The following is a 19,050-nucleotide window of genomic DNA, read 5'->3' as shown; positions in this document are numbered from 1 at the left end:
CTTACATGGGCAAAGCACAGTTTCGCTTTAAGGACTAGTTAACATTTTTGTGGCTGTCGCTCCTCTGAAAAGCGTTCTGCTGTAAATTATTTTCGAAGACATTTGACAGGTGGGGGGACATATCGCCTATCGGACATCGGTTTTAACCCCTTAAGGACTGCAGCACTGTGCTGCAACCATGGGCATTACATGCAGTTGCAGGGCAGTTTTACTTGAATAGGTGGAGGTCTGGCAGCTGAACATGGCCTTTGGCATAGGAGTGGACATAGGGTGTGGCAGATGTGCCTAGGTACACCCTAATCACCCTGTGCGGTGCATATACCCCGTTTATACCCCTGATATTTCAAAGCCTCCTAACTGGGCTCCCAAAAAAATAGTAAATAGTAAAACACTAATAAAAAAATAAAATTGTAAAAAAATAATAAAAATAAAAACTACCGACACCGTCCACTGCCCTAGCAACACTGTCCGCTAACCTAATGACACCATCCGCTGCACTAATGACACCGCCCTCTGCCCTACTGAGATTGTCAGATGGGGGGGGGGCGGTTCCGTGCGCTTCAGGGAATGTTGGTCCCATTGGTCGCCTCCCGCGCATGCGCGGTGGCAATATCAGGTGGGCTGCCATCTAGATAATGGAAGGCCCGTAGACGTGGTGTATCTGGATTTTGCAAAAGCATTTTACAGAGTTCCCCATAAACTTGTATTGTACAAAATAAGGTGCGTTGGCATGGACCATAGGGTGAGTACATGGATTGAAAACTGGCTACAAGGGCGAGTTCAGAGGGTGGTGATAAATGGGGAGTACTCGGAATGGTCAGGGGTGGGTAGTGGGGTTCCCCAGGGTTCTGTGCTGGGACCAATCCTATTTAATTTGTTCATAAACGACCTGGAGGATGGGGTAAACAGTTCAATCTCTGTATTTGCAGACGATACTAAGCTAAGCAAGGCAATAACTTCTCCGCAGGATGTGGAAACCTTGCAAAAAGACCTTAACAAATTAATGGGGTGGGCGACTACATGGCAAATGAGGTTCAATGTAGAAAAATGTAAAATAATGCATTTGGGTGGCAAAAATATGAATGCAATCTATACACTGGGGGGAGAACCTCTGGGGGGAATCTAGGATGGAAAAGGACCTGGGGGTCCTAGTAGATGATAGGCTCAGCAATGGCATGCAATGCCAAGCTGCTGCTAACAAAGCAAACAGAATATTGGCATGCATTAAAAGGGGGATCAACTCCAGAGATAAAACGATAATTCTCCCGCTCTACAAGACTCTGGTCCGGCCGCACCTGGAGTATGCTGTCCAGTTCTGGGCACCAGTCCTCACGAAGGATGTACTGGAAATGGAGCGAGTACAAAGAAGGGCAACAAAGCTAATAAAGGGTCTGGAGGATATTAGTTATGAGGAAAGGTTGCGAGCACTGAACTTATTCTCTCTGGAGAAGAGACGCTTGAGAGGGGATATGATTTCAATATACAAATACTGTACTGGTGACCCCACAATAGGGATAAAACTTTTTTGCGGAAGGGAGTTTAACAAGACTCATTAAAATAAGAAAAAAAAGAAGTTTAACCTTAACCACTTAAGGACCAGCCTCGTTTTGGATTTTAGGTGTTTACATGTTTAAAACAGGTTTTTTTGCTAGAAAATTACTTAGAACCCCCAAACATTACATATTGTTTTTTTTTTCTAACACCCTAGAGAATAAAATGGCGGTCATTGTAATACTTTTTTTTGCACCGTATTTGCGCAGCGGTCTTATAAGCGCACTTTTTTTTGGAAAAAATTCACTTTTTTTGAATAAAAAAATAAGACAACAGTAAAGTTAGCCCAATTTTTTTTATATTGTGAAAGATAATGTTACGCCAAGTAAATTGATACCCAACATGTCACGCTTCAAAACTGCGCCCGCTCGTGGAATGGCGTCAAACTTTTACCCTCAAAAATCTCCATAGGCGACGTTTAAAAAATTCTATAGGTTGCATGTTTTGCGTTACAGAGGACATCTAGGGCTAGAATTATTGCTCTCGCTCTACCGATCGCAGCGATACCGCACATGTGTGGTTTGACCACCGTTTTCATATGCGGGCGCTACTCACGTTTGCGTTCGCTTCTGCGCGCAAGCTCGTCGGGACGGGGGTTTTTAAAAAAATTTTTTTTTTTGCTTTTATTATTTATTTTACATTATTTTATTTATTTATTTTTTTACACTGTTTAAAAAAAAAATTGTGTCACTTTTATTCCTATTACAAGGAATGTAAACATCCTTTGTAATAGAAAAAACCATGACATGACCTATTAAATATGAGATCTGGAGTCAAAAATATCTCCCATCTCATATTTACACTAAAATGCAATTAAAAAAATAAAAAAATGTAAAAAAAAGTCATTTAAATAAATGACATTGAAAAAAAATTTACCTTTAAGAGGCGTGGGCGGAAGTGACGTTTTGACGTCGCTTCCGCCCAGCAGTGTCATGGAGACGAGCAGGCGCCATCTTAGCCTCACTCGTCTCCAGGCACAGAAGGGAGACAGACGCAACCGCGAGATCACTTTTATCGGTGGCGGGAAAGGCCCCCCCCCTCCCGCCGCGATCCGGTGCCCTCCGCCGCTTACTGGAGCCCTCGGTAGCGGCGGAGGGCACCGGATCGTAGTGTGGGGGGGGGCCCTCTCCCGCCACCGATAAAAGTGATCTCGCGGCGAATCCGCCACAGGGACCACTTTTATCTGAAAGCCGACCGCCGCACAAAATCGGGGATACCGGGGTTATGGCAGCTAGCTATCATAACTGCCATAACAACGATATCCGCCGCCAAAGTTTGGATGTACATCGGCGTTTTTTTTGGTGCGTTTTCCTGAATGACAACAGACACCTCCTCCTAGCAACATTACCGAACCCCAAAAATGCAAAAACACATGTGAACAATGTAAAATGTGCTGAAAAAATGCATCAACCTCAAGCTCTAGGTCCACAACTAGCGTTTGCCGAACATGCGTTTTTTTTGCGCACATTTCAAACGGGCTGCCCTACGTGCGACAAACAAGCCGAAGTCACTCTTGTACCTGTTTGGGTGTTGAGGGTCACGTATCTGTTTGCAGTATTTGGGATGCCGTTAACAATGAATGGCACCACAAGCGTGACACGCGTCTTTCCTGTGCACCCAACAGCTCCAGGGGCGACTTTCATCAATCGCTCTCGTTTAAAAACGCATGGACCAGGAAAAAAATCCCCTGCAGTGAATGTCAGATTCACCACTTTATAAACCATATGTGCAATTCAAAAGCACTGAGCCTGGGCAGTCTGCAGCAGTGATATGGTTTGCAGACTTCTGTAAGCTTCCATTAGTAGATAATGCAGAGATCTTACCACCCCCTCCCTCTATACCTCTGCTGGAGACGTATTCCGAAGCTTCTCATGACCTGGACTCTATAGGATCCTATACTCACCCTCCACATCCCTCTGCAGCCCAGCCATTCACCAGCAACCACACGTCTCCCTGCACAATGCATGCTGGGAATGGAGTCCCTACAGGCCACTCTGAGCACAGCTCAGACCTGCAGGCAGCACATAGAAGACTACGTTACCCAGAATGCCTCACTGCCTTCACCCTGGCTTTTCCTTTAATCAGCTTTATTACAGCAACCATTCTCTGTGAAGAGATACAATGTAACCATAACATGTCATTCATGTTTGTAAGATTTGTATTTATTTCTTTGTTTACTTATTATTTATTTAGTTGACATAATAACAGTAATAAATAAATAAGTATAAACAATATTTACAATAAATAAAATAATATAATAATACATTTTTTTTAAAATCATGAATTAATTAATTGTTTTAAAAATAATTTATAAATAATAATATAATAATAAATTAAATAATAATAAATAAAATAAAAATAAAATGAAAAAATCAGCAAAGAAAAATAAATAATAAATAATAATAAGTAATAAATAATAATATAATAATACTAATAATAATAATAATATAATAAATAATAATAAGTAATGAATAATAATAATATAATAATAATAATCATAATAAAATAATAATAAATAAAATTAACAAATAATCAAAGAAAAATAAATAATAATATAATAATAATAATATAATAATAATAATAATAATCATAATAAAATAATAATAAATAAAATTAACAAATAAGCAAAGAAAAATAAATAATGAATAATAATAATCATAATAAAATAATAATAAATAAAATTAACAAATAAGTAAAGAAAAATAAATAATAAATAATAATAAGTAATAAAAAATAATAATATAATAATAATTATCATAATAAAATAATAATAAATAAAATTAACAAATAAGCAAAGAAAACTAAATAATAAATAATAATGAGTAATAAATAATAATAATATAATAATAATAATCATAATAAAATAATAATAAATAAAATTAACAAATAAGCAAAGAAAACTAAATAATAAATAATAATAAGTAATAAATAATAATAATATAATAATAATAATCATAATAAAATAATAATAAATAAAATTAACAAATAAGCAAAGAAAAATAAACAATAAATAATAATTAGTAATAAATAATAATAATATAATAATAATAATAATCATAATAAAATAATAATACATAAAATTAACAAATAAGCAAAGAAAAAAAAAACAGTTAAGCCTCGTACACACGATCGGACTTTCCGACGGGAAATGTTCGATGACAGGCTGTTGGCGGTAAGTCTGACCATTTGTACGCTCCATCGGACAATTGTTGTCGGACTTTCCGCGGACAAATGTTGGATGGCAGGTTTTAAAATTTTCCACGGACAAATGTCTGTTGTTGGATTTTCCGAGCGTGTGTACACAAGTCCATCAGACAAAAGTCCAAAGTACAAACACACATGCTCGGAAGCAGAAGTGGTCGGTCTTGTAAAGTAGCGTTCATAATGGAGAATTAACATTCGTGACGTGGCAAATTATGAAATCTCCAAATGCAGCGCACAATTCTCTTCTTCTTTAATGGGATAATAATGAAGCTGCTTTGCTGGTGATACTGATGATGGCGTTATTGCAAACGAATTTTCAAAGGCATTTTTCTTCTAGTGATATCAAGAATAATAATATTATGTTTTTTTATTTTTTTTTTGGGCAAGTTACCACAACACCATTATCCCGTAGTTTTTAAGATCAAAGATACAACAATGTTGGTGTCCCTTGTCAATTTTACATTGTATTTTTTTTAAATGTAACTGTCTACTCCCAAACTGTCATTTGAAGTAAAACACATAGCCAAGTATTATTCTACACAATTTTTTTATTGTGCATTAAAAATTAGACATGCTATCTGCCAATAGAACTTAACCAAAAAGTGCATTCTATGCATCCAAAAATATAGAAAATATACCAAATCAAATCATTATTATTCAACCAAAAAAATAATATCAAAGCAATAACTCCAAGGCTAATAATAAATAACACGTTATCTCCTCTGATTCTGCAATGTCTGGTTGACGAACGGCGTTGAGAAACGAAATGAAAAGCGTGAATCAACACTCACCAAACTTCTACTAACACGTAATTAGCAGAAGGAGCCCAAAGGGTGGCGCTAAAGAGCTGAAAAACCATATAGTACGTCACTACGTTCCTTATTGTTGGCCAACATTTGTGTGGCCGTGTGTATGCAAGACAAGTTTGGGCCAACGCCCTTCGGACAAAATTCCACGGTTTTGTTGGCGAACAATCCGATCGTGTGTATGAGGATTCAGACCACTTTCACATTGGAGGCATTTTTCAGGCACTAAAGGGCAAAAAATAGCGCCTGTAAAGTGCCTGAAAAACGCCTTCCCTGCAGCCCCAGTGTGAGAGCCCGAGTACTTTCACAATGGGACGGCGCGCTTGCAGGACGTTAGAAAAAGTCCTGCAAGCAGCATCTTTGGAGCGGTTTAGGAGCACCGCCCCTGCCCATTGAAATGAATGGACACGGCTGCCGAAGCGCCTGCAAAGTGCTTCAGCAGCGGGCTCTTTTCGGGCGCATTTAACTCTTTCTTCGGCCGCTAGCGGGGGGGGGGGGTTAAATTCACTCCGCTAGCGGCTGAAAAGCGCAGCTAAAATGACGGTAAAGCGCACTAAAACTAGCAGCGCTTTACCACTAAAGCGGCCCTCTGGCAGTGTGAAAGGGGTCTAAAAAGTCAGCTCTCCTACCCAGGCGTTTAGAGAATGTGGGTAAAATCACGCCACGTTTTTGCGCCTTCGTATATATATGTTTTTTAGCCAGACACATAAGGCAGTCCATTGATTTCAAATTGCTGTGCCCCTAAGGCAAGGTTCACATCTGTTCGTTTTTTTAGTGCGCCTGCAGATCCACGGAAATGCACTACAATCCATTTAACCTTATTTCCTATGGGTCCTGTTCACATCTATGCAGTTTCCTGCAATGCGTTTTTCTGGAACAGTGCACAGACTTTTTTTGGCTTCAATGGAATCGCATCAAAAATAAATGAAAAACATACACCATGTTACCAAAAGTATTGGGACGCCTGTCTTTACACGCACATGAACTATAATGTCATCCCAGTCTTAGTCCGTAGGGTTCAATATTGAATTGGCCCACCCTTTGCAGCTATAACAGCTTCAACTCTTCTGGGAAGGCTGTCCACAAGGTTTAGGAGTGTGTCTATGGGAATGTTTGACCATTCTTCCTGAAGCACATTTGTGAGGTCAGGCACTGATGTTGGACGAGAAGGTCTGGCTCGCAGTCTCCGCTCAAATTTATCCCAAAGGTGTTTAGTAAGGTTGAGGTCTGGACTCTGTGCAGGCCAGTCAAGTTCTGGTGAATGGAAAACACATCAAAGTTGCGACAAAGTTGCATCAAAAATGCACCTGCGGTTGCGTTTTTGAGTTACATGTCCTTTTTTCACAGGTGCAATACACAGCAGAAATGCGGCAAAAATGTATATGCGTTTTTAATGTGTTTTTTTTTCAATGGAGCAGTGTGAAAGCAGCCTAAAAAAAAAACCTTTCCTAAAAACGCATCGGTGGAAACTGCATAGAATGTGAATGTGACCCATTAGACCTAATTCTAAATGAACTGTAGTGTGTTTCTGTAAACGCACAAGATGGGAACCAGGCCTAAATCAATAATCATGCATTTCTGTGCTTCTGAAAGTGTCCCCAACTCACAGCCTAAAATGAAATCCACATTCGGATTGCTTTTTAGAAGTCTTTGACTGGTGGTGATAAGGCCGTATGACACCTCCTCACTAGGGATGAGCTTCGAGTTCGAGTCGAACCCACGTTCGACTCGAACATCGCATGTTCGACCGTTCATCGTATTGCGAATGTTATGGGCCTTTCGCGCCAAATTCGAGTGGCGCGTCACGGCCCATAATTCCCTGCGGCATCGCAGTGCATTGCTGGCTGATGATTGGCCAAGCATGCACTATGACCTGCAAGCTTGGCCAGTCACAGCGCCGTCTGTACAGAGAGCCGTAATTGGCCAAAGCCAGGGTGGCTTTGGCCAATTATGGCTCAGGGGGTTTAGTACACGCCCCACACTATATAAGGCCGCCTATGTGGCGGCCTTGTGTAGTGTGTTGCAGCGGCGGAGAGATAGACAGAGAGACAGTGTCATTTGATATAAGTTAGATAGAGTAAGCAGGCAAGTCAGTTAGCTGCACTTACAGTGTATTGTGTATATATATATATATGCATCCCAGGTGTTGTATATATATATATCTATATATATATCTATATATATAGATATATATATACACTGTATTCAGTTTAGCTAGATCTGTTCCTGTTATTCTCTTCCTACTGACAGGCAGGCTTGTGTTTTTACAGTATTTACAGCTACCTGAAGAAAATTGGTGGTGTTCTTTTGATCCTATTAATACTACAGGCAGGCAGCTACAGTATTTACAGTTAGTGTAGTGCGTCCTCTGCACAGTGTGCACCTAAAGCTAGTTGATGTTGTATGTCTTTGGAGGTGGTCCGTGGGCTGTTTTTGACCGTTTTCATCATCCTTCACCTGCAGTTATAAATACAGTAAATAATAAATAAATGAAATAAATGAATAATGTGTAATAAATAATAAATAAACCCTAAACTTAAAAAAAAAATATGTTAGATAAATTAATAATCATAATATAATATTAAATAAACACCCACCCCCCCCAAAAAAATCAATAAAATATTAATAATAAAAATATTATTATTATAATATAATACTTATGTATTTATTGATTTATTTTGTTAGGGTGTTTATTTTTTTTATTATTATTATAATTTTTATCATTATTATTATTATTTTATCATTTTTATTTTAAGGGTTAGGGGTTATTTAATTATTTATTATTTATTTACTTATGATTATGTTTATTTATTTGTCTATTTATTTTACATTTACTTAATCATTTATTATTATTATTATTATTATTATTATTAGTAGTAGTAGTAGTAGTAGTAGTAGTAGTAGTAGTAGTATTAACACCCTAACAAAAAAATAAAAATAATAATAAGATAATAAATACAATTTTAACCTCTAACGCAAACCCTAACCCCTAATCCTAATCCCCAACCCTAATCCTATTCCTAACCCTAACTATAACCCCTTACCCTAATGCCCCGTACACACGGTCGGACATTGATCGGACATTCCGACAACAAAATCCTAGGATTTTTTCCGACGGATGTTGGCTCAAACTTGTCTTGCATACACACGGTCACACAAAGTTGTCAGAAAATCCGATCATTCTGAACGCGGTGACGTAAAACACGTACGTCGGGACTATAAACAGGGCAGTAGCCAATAGCTTTCATCTCTTTATTTATTCTGAGCATGCGTGGCACTTTGTGCGTCGGATTTGTGTACACACGATCGGAATTTCCGACAACGGATTTTGTTGTCGGAAAATTTTATGGCCTGCTCTCAAACTTTGTGTGTCGGAAAATCCGATGGAAAATGTGTGATGGAGCCTACACACGGTCGGAATTTCCGACAACAAGGTCCTATCACACATTTTCTGTCGGAAAATCCGACCGTGTGTACGGGGCATAACGGACGCAACATCACTCCTCATTGGCTGGTAGGCAGAACATCAGGAGTCTTAGGTTACGCAAGAAGTAAGTGTAACGGCTCTTAACATTGCCTGCATACAGAGGCATTAAGATGTCCTGTCATCTCTAAAATAAAGAGCTGCAGATCAGATGTTCGGCACACTTAAGTGAGTCAGGGCTCTTAATGCTGCCTGAGCACAGCGGTGTTAAGGTCCCCTGTCAATCAAAACTGGGGTAATGTGTGTTGCACTACCCCTGAAGGAGCCGCTTGGTAATTTTGGGTTCCCTGTTCTGCGCCTCAACTCCAAGAACACCTTCAGCCCCTCTGACACACCTGGTTGATTGAATCACTACAGACACACATAGCGTATAGTACCTTTCACCTTACTGTAGGATATAGGCAATAAACAATTACACACATGTTTAGTGGTAGACACTATTTGTGAAAAAATGCAGTTCACAAAGCAGAGTAGAACTACCCTCAGGTAATAAAGGTAAACAAATATATCTATAAAAGCAGCTCTATATCAATAGCAAAAAAATCAATACGAGAATAGGTAAATCAATATTTAGCAACACAACTGTAATCTAAACGTGTTTAAAGGAATTGCAGTTTCCTAATTGTTTTCGAGTACACTCGAAAAAATGAGAGAAGGAGGGGTCCCCCTTTAAATGGCAACAACAAACTGTGCAGGGCCAGTGCAAGGATTTTTGTTTACATATCCCTGGTCCAAGTGACGTCATACGGGGAGGGATGGCAGCCTGTCCAGTCAAGTGGCCCATTGAACCACCAAATCAGCTCATCCATGCCCACCTGGTTTTTCAATGCAGCCTCACCAGTGCCGCCTCATCAGTGCCCATCAATGCAGCCTCATCAGTGCCCATCAATGCAGACTCACCAGAGTTGTAGTTTCCTCTGCCCTGCTTGAGTGTGGACTACAACTCCCGGAATGTAACAGCAGCCGGCTGGGCCGCCGGCCCAATTTCCTACAGAAGAAAAAAAAAAGGCAGCGGGCAGCAGCTGCCAGCTGTTTTCAACATAGATTAGAGTGGCCTAGGGGGCACTCTGCCCCCCCGGCCCAGCCTGCCCCTGACGTCATACATGACACTTCACGGTCTGTGTACAGGAGGGTGGCTGAGTGGATGAAGGTCTGCTGAGCTACGGCCGCCCTTCCCAGTGCCACCCATCATGACAGCACCGGGCCCGCAGGTGGGACAGTGGTGCCCGGTAAACATGGTGAAGGGGGTTGCACATTGTATCAGTGGTGGAAGTGATAGGCGGCTTCCCAGCCACTTGTAACACTTCCAGATGAAAGGCGACAGTCAGCTTTACTATAGTACACACACTCCGAGCTGCTATAGGGGCTGAGGATTAGGATTTTACTGCCCCCCTATCCTGGTGCCCTGAGGTGGCTGCTTAAGCCACCATATGGTAGTGCTGGCCATAGCCCTAGGGCCACTACAGTTATAGGGCAGTCTTTAGGCTCGGTTCACACCAGTGTGCTGTGCAACCTCACATGTGATTCGCACCACACTGCAGTGCAAATCACATGTGAAGTCTGTGCTATGCGATTTTTTGCCATACAGATAGTATTGCTGAATTTGCATCGCATTTGGACCAAGGTCATGCAGGACCCTTTTTTGGTCCACACCAGAATCGGATCGCATGGGTGTTCACAGTTTACACAGCAATATGTGAACCGATCTGGGGGTGTCATTAACTTTGTATTGACACTTTCAGCGGTTCGCATAAGGCAGTGTGAACCGAGTCAGGTGCGATGCAGGAACCGGCAGTGGATTCACAGGGTTCTCGCATCGCACCAGTGTGAACGGAGCCTAAGTCTTGGTTCACACTGCAGCGATGTGGGAACCCTGCGAATCCCAGTGGCAGTTCACACTGTCCTATGCAAACTGCTTGGAGTGTCAATACAAAGTTAATGAGACCCCCAAATCAGTTTGCATATTGCAGTGTAAACTGCAAATTCGGACAGGAATCAGATCACATGGATGTGAACACCCATGCGTTCCGATTCTGCTGCAGATCAGAAAAGAGGTCCTGTGCGAGTTTGGTCCGAATGCAATACAATCTGTATGGCTGAAATCGCATAGAAGTCGCATGTGATTTGCAGTGTGCGGTACAAATCACATCCGATGTTGAACATCGCTGCAGTGTGAACTAGCACTAAGTCCTAAATATTCATCTCTTGCAGCTGTGAATAGGGCCTGCGGGCAGTATAAGGGCCAAAGAATACCAGGGTGGGTAGTTCCTATAGATGGCAGTAGATAATGGCCGACTGGCCCTCTTACCTGACCTGGGGATACAGCAACAATGGTTCCTCTGATCAGGAGTTAGCTCATTCTGGGTTGCCTGTGGCGACTCCACTGGGTGGTGCCCAGATCTGTATTCTGGAAATAACTTCATGCCTTTCTTCAGAAGTGATGGTGATAGGCAGTGTTGATTTCTCTGTGGTGGTGCAGTGCAGTGGGATTCTCTCTCTCTGATGGAGTTCTGGGTGCACTTCCCCAAAATTCCCCCGGGATTCTGGATCTCTCTCCCTCCTCTTCAGCTGGGCATGCTGGGGGCTGCAGTTTCTTCCCGGTTACAAAACTTTTCGGCTACAAAAGTCCGACAGCCCGTCCGACAGACTTTCGACGGACTTTCAACTGACTTTTGGTGGACTTGCAGCAGACTTTCTAACGAACGGACTTGCCTACATACGATCACACAAAACTCAGACGGATTCGTACGTGATGACGTACACCGGACTAAAATAAGGAAGTTGATAGCCAGTAGCCAATAGCTGCCCTAGCGTGGGTTTTTGTCCGTCGGACTAGCACACAGACGAGCTGATTTCTGGGTCCGGCGTAGTTACGACGTAAAGATTTGAAGCATGTTTCAAATCTACAGTCCGTCAGATTTGCGGCTGGAAAAGTCCGCTGAAAGTCCGGGGAAGCCCACACATGATCGGATTGTCCGACGTATTTGGTCCGTCGGCGCCTGTCGGACTTTTGTAGACGAAAAGTCCGACCGTGTGTACGCGGCATTAGTTTTGCAATGTCCACCACTCAAGACTACATTTCCATAATCCTCCTCTCTGTTTCATTTTAGTGTTTTTTTCCCCTTTGTCCAATAAGAAGGAGGGGGAAGAAATACGAGTACAGTGGTGAGAGGAGGAGAGGGGGGGAGAAGAGCCCGCAGCAGTGTCTCTCTCTCCACACAGACACAGCCGCTCCATTTTTCTGCTGCTCTGCTCAACTCTGACAGGAGGAAGGAGGGGGAATGGGCAGGAAGCAGAGAGAGAGAGGGAATGCCCTCCAGGCTTTTAGCGGCGGCTCGAGCAGGGGGGTGAAGGAGGTCTCCTCGGACCCGCTCCTGTCATTTGCCGGCGGCACATATCAGGCAAATTCGGCGATGGCGAGGCCCCTATGATGGCAAGGCCTAAGGCGATCGCCTAATTTGCCTAATTGGAGAGCCGCCTCTGCTGGAGAGCAGAGTATACGCTGCTGATGATGGACATTGTACAGTTGTATGCAAAAGTTTAGGAACCCCTGACAATTTCCATGATTGTCATTTATAAATATTTGGGTGTTTGGATCAACAATTTCGTTTTGATTTATCAAATAACTGAAGGACACAGTAATATTTCAGTAGTGAAATGAGGTTTATTGGATTAACAGATAATGCACAATATATGTCAAAATGAAATTAGACAAGTGCATAAATTTGGGCACCCCAACAGAAAAATCACATCAATATTTAGTAGAGCCTCCTTTAGCAGAAATAACAGCCTCTAGACGCTTCCTATAGCCTGTAATGAGTGTCTGGATTCTGGATGAATGTATTTTGGACCATTCCTCCTTGCAAAACATCTCCAGTTCAGTTTTATGGTTGCCGAGCATGGACAGCCCACTTCAAATCACCCCACAGATGTTCAATGATATTCAGGTCTGGGGACTGGGATGGCCATTCCAGAACATTGTACTTGTTCCTCTGCATAAATGCCCGAGTAGATTTTGAGCAGTGTTTTGGGTTGTTGTCTTGTTGAAATATCCAGCCCCGGCGTAACTTCAACCTTGTGACTGATTCCTCAACATTATTCTCAAGAATCTGCTGATATTGAGTGGAATCCACGCAACCCTCAACTTTAACCAGATTCCCAGTACCGGCACTGGCCACACAGCCCCACAGCATGATGGAACCTCCACCAAATTTTACTGTGGGTAGCAAGTGTTTTTCTTGGAATGCTGTGTTCTTTTGCCGCCATGCATAACGCACCTTGTTATGACCAAATAACTCAATCTTTGTTTTAATCAGTCCACAGCACCTTATTCCAAAATTTAGCTGGCTTGTCCAAATGTGTGTTTGCATACCTTAAGTGTCTCCGATTGTGGCGTGTGTGCAGAAAAGTCTTCTTTCACATCACTCTCCCATACAGCTTCTCCCTGTGCAAAGTGCGCTGAATTGTTGAAGGATGCACAGTGACACCATCTGCAGCAGGTTGATGTTGTAGGTCTTTGGAGGTGGTCCGTGGGCTGTTTTTGACCGTTCTCACCATCCTTCACCTTTGCTTCTCCAATATTTTATGTGACCTGCCACTTCTGGCCTTAACAAGAACTGTGCCTGTGGTCTTCCATTTCCTCACTATGTTCCTCACAGTGGACACTGACAGCTTATATCTCTGCCATAACTTTTTGTAGCCTTCCCCTAAACCATAATTTAGAACAATCTTTGTTTTCAGGTCATATGAGAGTTGTTTTGAGGCCCCCATGTTGCCACTCTTCAGAGGAGAGTCAAAGAGAACAACAACTCGCAATTGGCCACCTTAAATACCTTTTCTCGTGATTGGATGCACCTGTCTATGAAGTTCACCAAACCAATTGTGTGTTCCAATTAATCAGTGTTAAGTAGTTACAGCTATTCAAATCAACAAAATGACAAGGGTGCCCAAATTTATGCACCTGTCTAATTTTGTTTTGATGCATATTGTGCATTTTCTGTTAATCCAATAAACCTCATTTCACTACTGAAATATTACTGTGTCCTTCAGTTATTTGATAGATCAAAATGAAATTGCTGATCCAAACACCCAAATATTTATAAATGACAATCATGGAAATTGTCAGGGGTTCCTAAACTTTTGCATACAACTGTATGTAGGACGTTCTGGCTGCTCATCCTAGGAGGTACTTCTGATGTCTGTGCAGCACCCTCTACCAGAAGGTAGGTGCTAGTAAGGGTTATCTATCAGGTTGTTCAGCACAGGCAAATTTAGGCAGGCCTATGCTGCAAGCTAGGCCTGTCTGTTTTGATCTGGGGGCTGGGAGTGGTCAGAGTAGCAGTGGGTGTGATCACCCATGCTCCAGTTCTGAGGAGCCTCCCCTACTTCTAGGTAGAATGTTCTGGAAGAGGAGGCTGGGCCTAGAGCTGGAGTGGCAGGCAACTCATGTGGGAGCCCTGACCAATCCCTAACTGGTGTTGGCAGGGGGTGGGCCTCCTATATAAGTTGAGGTCACATGCTGCTGGGGAGGAGTAGTCGGCTGGGTGACGCGTGGAATGGAGTGCTAGACAGCCGCAGGAGTACACCCCCATCTGGGGGGGGGGGGACACTGCCTCTACACGGTCATTGGCAATGTCTCTGTCACCACACCGTCGGTGGCAGGGAACTCCTGGAGCAGAGGGGCAGGAGAAGCTGTCGGAATGCATGGCCACAGTGGATGGCTGGAGGTGACAGGAAATCTGGAAGGGAAATCTGCTTCTACACGGTCACTAGCAGAGTCTTTATCATGCACACGGTGGAGGGTGAGGAGTCCTGGATCAGAGAAGAGACTGTGGGGAGTTGTGTCAAATCAGTGTGGCCAGCTGGCACATGGTTTGCAAGTTGGGCTGGCTGGGAGCAGTAGTCCATTTCCTAGAAGATAGACTTTAACCTACTAGACCTCCGGGGAGAGGTTCTGCAGGCCTCGGGCCTAGTAGCAGCGAGTCACCAGAGCCAATAGAGGGGCTTATTCAGAGTGAGTTCTTCATACCCAATAGAAGAGGATGTGTCATACTTTAATTAGCAACTACAAGATTGTGCAGGAGGAATCAAGTTTGTACAAGAGGAAGCAAGATTGTGCATGAGGTGAAGAGATCTAAGACCATTGCTTTTATACGGTCAAAAGTGATGTTTCTGTCCCTCACACAGTGACGGATGGAGAACTCTTAGAAACAGTAGTCTGCATGGAGATGCAGGGAGCAACAGTCTGCATGGAGATGCAGAGGAAGTAACAGTCTGCAGGGAGCTGCAGGAGAAGATTTATACTTAGTCAAACATGCACATTCATTCTTCAGGTTCTAACTTTGTGCAAAGTGTACTGAAATCTGTAAATATGATGGCAATGATTAATTCTATGGGCATCCCATATCCTGATTCCTATCCAAGTTGTACCCCCCCAATAAAACAAAAAAACAAAGCTTGCAAAAGACTGTTCATTGTCTCTGGAAAGGATGCATGAAGTCTGGCAGTGGGGTGATTTGGCGGATTGTTTGTCAGTAGTGCTAACACCATGGCTACACCTAGTTGTCTACTAATAAAGATTGCAAAGCCCAGCTTAGAGGCCCATAGCCTGTATTGACTGTAGCTACTAGACAGGTCTGGCACCATTATTCGCCCATTTTGTGGTATCCTGTACCCAAACCTTGTCTTCTGAGCCTAGTGCCCTTTATTAAATACTCTGAAATATTCTGAAGTGACTGGGACCCAATTCCTTTTTACCCCACAAAGTTGCAATGCTAGCCCATGTAATTCGGAGTCTTCCTCATCTTCCCAGGGTTAGGGCAGTGCTATATTAACTATCAGCTCCTTTTTAATTTAGGTTCTGTAGCTTAAAGAGTAACTCCACTTTTGTTGAGAAAAAAAAAAACATTCCCCGCTGGGTGATCTCTGTACATTGCAAGGATTTTAACAAACGGGGACCTGATGCGCGTGGCCGTGATTTCCACTAGCCACCCGCGATCGCGGGAAAGATAGCCAGAATGAGGATTTGTCAATGTAAACACACAGATCCCAGGAGGGTAGAGAGATCTGCTGTTCTTAGTGATCAGGAACCACCCTAAAAGTTGCAATGCTAGCCCATGTAATTCGGAGTCTTCCTCATCTTTCCAGGGTTAGGGCAGTGCTATATTAACTATCAGCTCCTTTTTAATTTAGGTTCTGTAGCTTAAAGAGTAACTCCACTTTTGTTGAGAAAAAAAAAAACATTCCCCGCTGGGTGATCTCTGTACATTGCAAGGATTTTAACAAACGTTGTTGCAGATTCCTACCTTTTGTTATGCTGAAGAAATCCCTGTGTCTTTGTCTGTGTCCATGTGGTAAGTGGGAGTGGTTTTATAATTATCAGTTAGCTGCTGCACCTGCAGGGCTCTAATGGGAAAAGGGGCAGGGTCTGCATCCCTTTTAGATGTGATTTCCCTATAAGATTATCTCACCAAAAATACATTTTTTGCTGCAGGGGATGCCTGAAATCCGACTTGTATCTTAGTGCAGACTTCTGGGAAAATCAGTGAGCCAATCACACAAGCAGGAAATTATGTTTCTGGGGGGTAGTTCTGTACACATTCTCTGTACAGAACACCTCTAGGCGGCCATATTGCATTTTGAGAAAATTACAGAGCTGCAGATTGAAAAGGACAGGTAATTTTTACTTCAAATTATTTTTATTGAAATGAAACGCGCTGGGGGTGTGGCCTGGTCAGGTCTACATACCCCCTTCTTACTATACCTGAGCGACACACATACACTTACTTGGTCACAGAGAGCAACAGTCAGGTTCACTGGTGCAATAGTGGTAGAGAAGGAGAGTAAAGACATCTGAATATTTTGGAAGAAAAACAATATCTTAACCACTTGCCGACCAGCCACCATCACTATTCTGCGGCAGGTAGGCTTGTTCCTGCAAATCGCCAAAGGTGTATGTCGGCTCATTTAAGAGCTATAGCAGGCGCGCGTGCTCACTGCACAGCAGGGGGACCTGATGCGCGTGGCCGTGATTTCCACCAGCCACCCGCGATCGCGGGAAAGAGAGCCAGAATGAGGATTTGTCAATGTAAACACACAGATCCCAGGAGGGTAGAGAGATCTGCTGTTCTTAGTGATCAGGAACAGCAATCTCTCTCTTCTCCCAGGCAGCCCATCCCCCATACAGCTAGAAACACCTCCCAGGGCACACAGTTAACCCTTGATCGCCCCCTAGTGTTAACCCCGTCCCTGACCGTGACATTTTTATACAGTAATCAGTGTATTTTTATAGCACTGATCACTGTATAAATGTCACTGGTCCCAAAAAAGTGTCAAAAGTGTCCAATCTGTCCGCCGCAATGTCACAGTCCCGATAAAAATCGCTGATCACCACCATTACTAGTTTAAAAAAAAATGAATAATAAAAATGCCATAAATCTATCCCCTATTTTGTAGACGCTATAACTTTTGCATTTTGCTTTTGCATTTTGATCAGCAAGTCTATGAGACTCGCTGGATCACAGATCAGAGTAAGGGGTCGATCCCGACCCCTTACCACATGATCAGCTGTCAGCCAATGACAGCTGATCATGTGATGTCAACAGAGCCGGTAATCGGCTATTTTTTTCTTCTCGCTCTGACAGCGTGAGGAGAAAAAAAAAAGCCGATCACCGGCAGCCTTGTGAGGGATATCAGTCCTGATAACGGCGAGCTGCCACCAGATCCTCAGTGCCCACCTGTGCCCCCTGCCAGTGCCACCTAGCAATAGGCAACAGTGCCACCTACCAGGGCCCACCAGTGCCACCCATCAGTGTCCACAGTGCCACCCATCAGTGCCCACAGTGCCACCTATCAGTGCCCACAATCAGTGCCTTAACAACACTGCTGCGCATCAGTGCCACCTATCAATACCCATCAGTGTCACCTACCTGTGCCCATCAGTGCCGCCCATCAGTGCCACCTATCAGTGCCACCTATCAGTGCCACCTATCAGTGCCCATCCGTGCCACCCATCCGTGCCACCCATCCGTGCCTATCAGTACCGCCTTATCTGTCCTCATCAGTGCAGCCTCATCAGCGCATATCAATGAAGGAGAAAAATTACCTGTTTGCAAAATTTTATAACAAACTATTATACATGATTTTTTTTTTTCAAAATTTTCCATCTTTTTTTGTTTGTTTAGCAAAAAATAAAAATCCCAGCTGTGATTAAATAAAGTGTTGTATGACCGTGCAATTGTCATTCAAAGTGCGATAGTGCTGAAAGCTAAAAATTGGTCTGGGCAGGAAGGGGGTTTAAGTGCCCAGTAAGCAAGTGGTTAACGAAAAACTGAATATATTTAGACAAGCATACAAGTGGTGATCCAAAAGTCTATAAGGCTCAAATAGAGAGAAAAAAACTCAGGTTCATGAACCATTTTATTTTAATTTTTTAACATATTCTCCCTTAACATAACTTCAGTGCACTTCTTCAGTCGTTGTTCAGGCATTTGATTCCATCGATAATAAACCTCTTCTATTGACCACTCCACAAAAGAAGAGCATCCGAGACTTTATCATCAAAACTCTTTTTTTTGCAAGCATTCTTTCAATCATGGGAAAAAGCAGTCATCGAGGACAAGAACTACAGTATTTCAAACCCATAGATGCTTCATAGATAGCAGCCAAGTAACAAAGATATACCAGGGCATTGTCTTGGTGCAAGAGGACTTTTTGATGTAACTATCTATGCTTTTTACAAAGCCATCCACAACTCGGCCCCCCGGCTACATCACTAGCCTAGTCTCAAAATATCAACCTACCTGCTCCCTTTGTTCCTCCCAAGACCCCCTGATCTCTAGTTCCCTCATCACCTCTTTGCAAAAGGTGATGAGGGAGTACCTCATCACCTTTTGTGAGGCAGTATCTATATGGGCAAAATAGTATCTATATGGGCACAATAGTAGTTAAATAAGCACAAAAGCATATTTATGTTGCTTTTGTGCCATATAGCGGCTTTTGTGCCCA

General features: G+C 42.7%; 1 protein-coding gene across 3 annotated transcripts in view; it reads right to left on the bottom strand.

Moving 5' to 3' along the window:
- Positions 1-3,585, bottom strand: part of JMJD8 (jumonji domain containing 8) — a 28,755-nt gene extending 25,170 nt beyond the window's left edge. For 2 of the 3 annotated variants that reach the window (XM_073636280.1, XM_073636282.1), the window contains exon 1: positions 3,455-3,585. The gene's annotated coding sequence lies outside the window, so the exon portion shown is untranslated. Of the gene's footprint in view, positions 1-3,392 lie in introns of all 3 variants that reach the window. The other variant, XM_073636281.1, reaches the window with a different exon arrangement.
- Between the last annotated feature and the right edge of the window lie 15,465 nt (positions 3,586-19,050).

The sequence above is a fragment of the Aquarana catesbeiana genome, linkage group LG06, assembly GCF_042186555.1.
Source record: "Aquarana catesbeiana isolate 2022-GZ linkage group LG06, ASM4218655v1, whole genome shotgun sequence".
NCBI lineage: Eukaryota > Metazoa > Chordata > Amphibia > Anura > Ranidae > Aquarana > Aquarana catesbeiana.
This window is presented reverse-complemented; position numbering and strand designations above follow the sequence as displayed.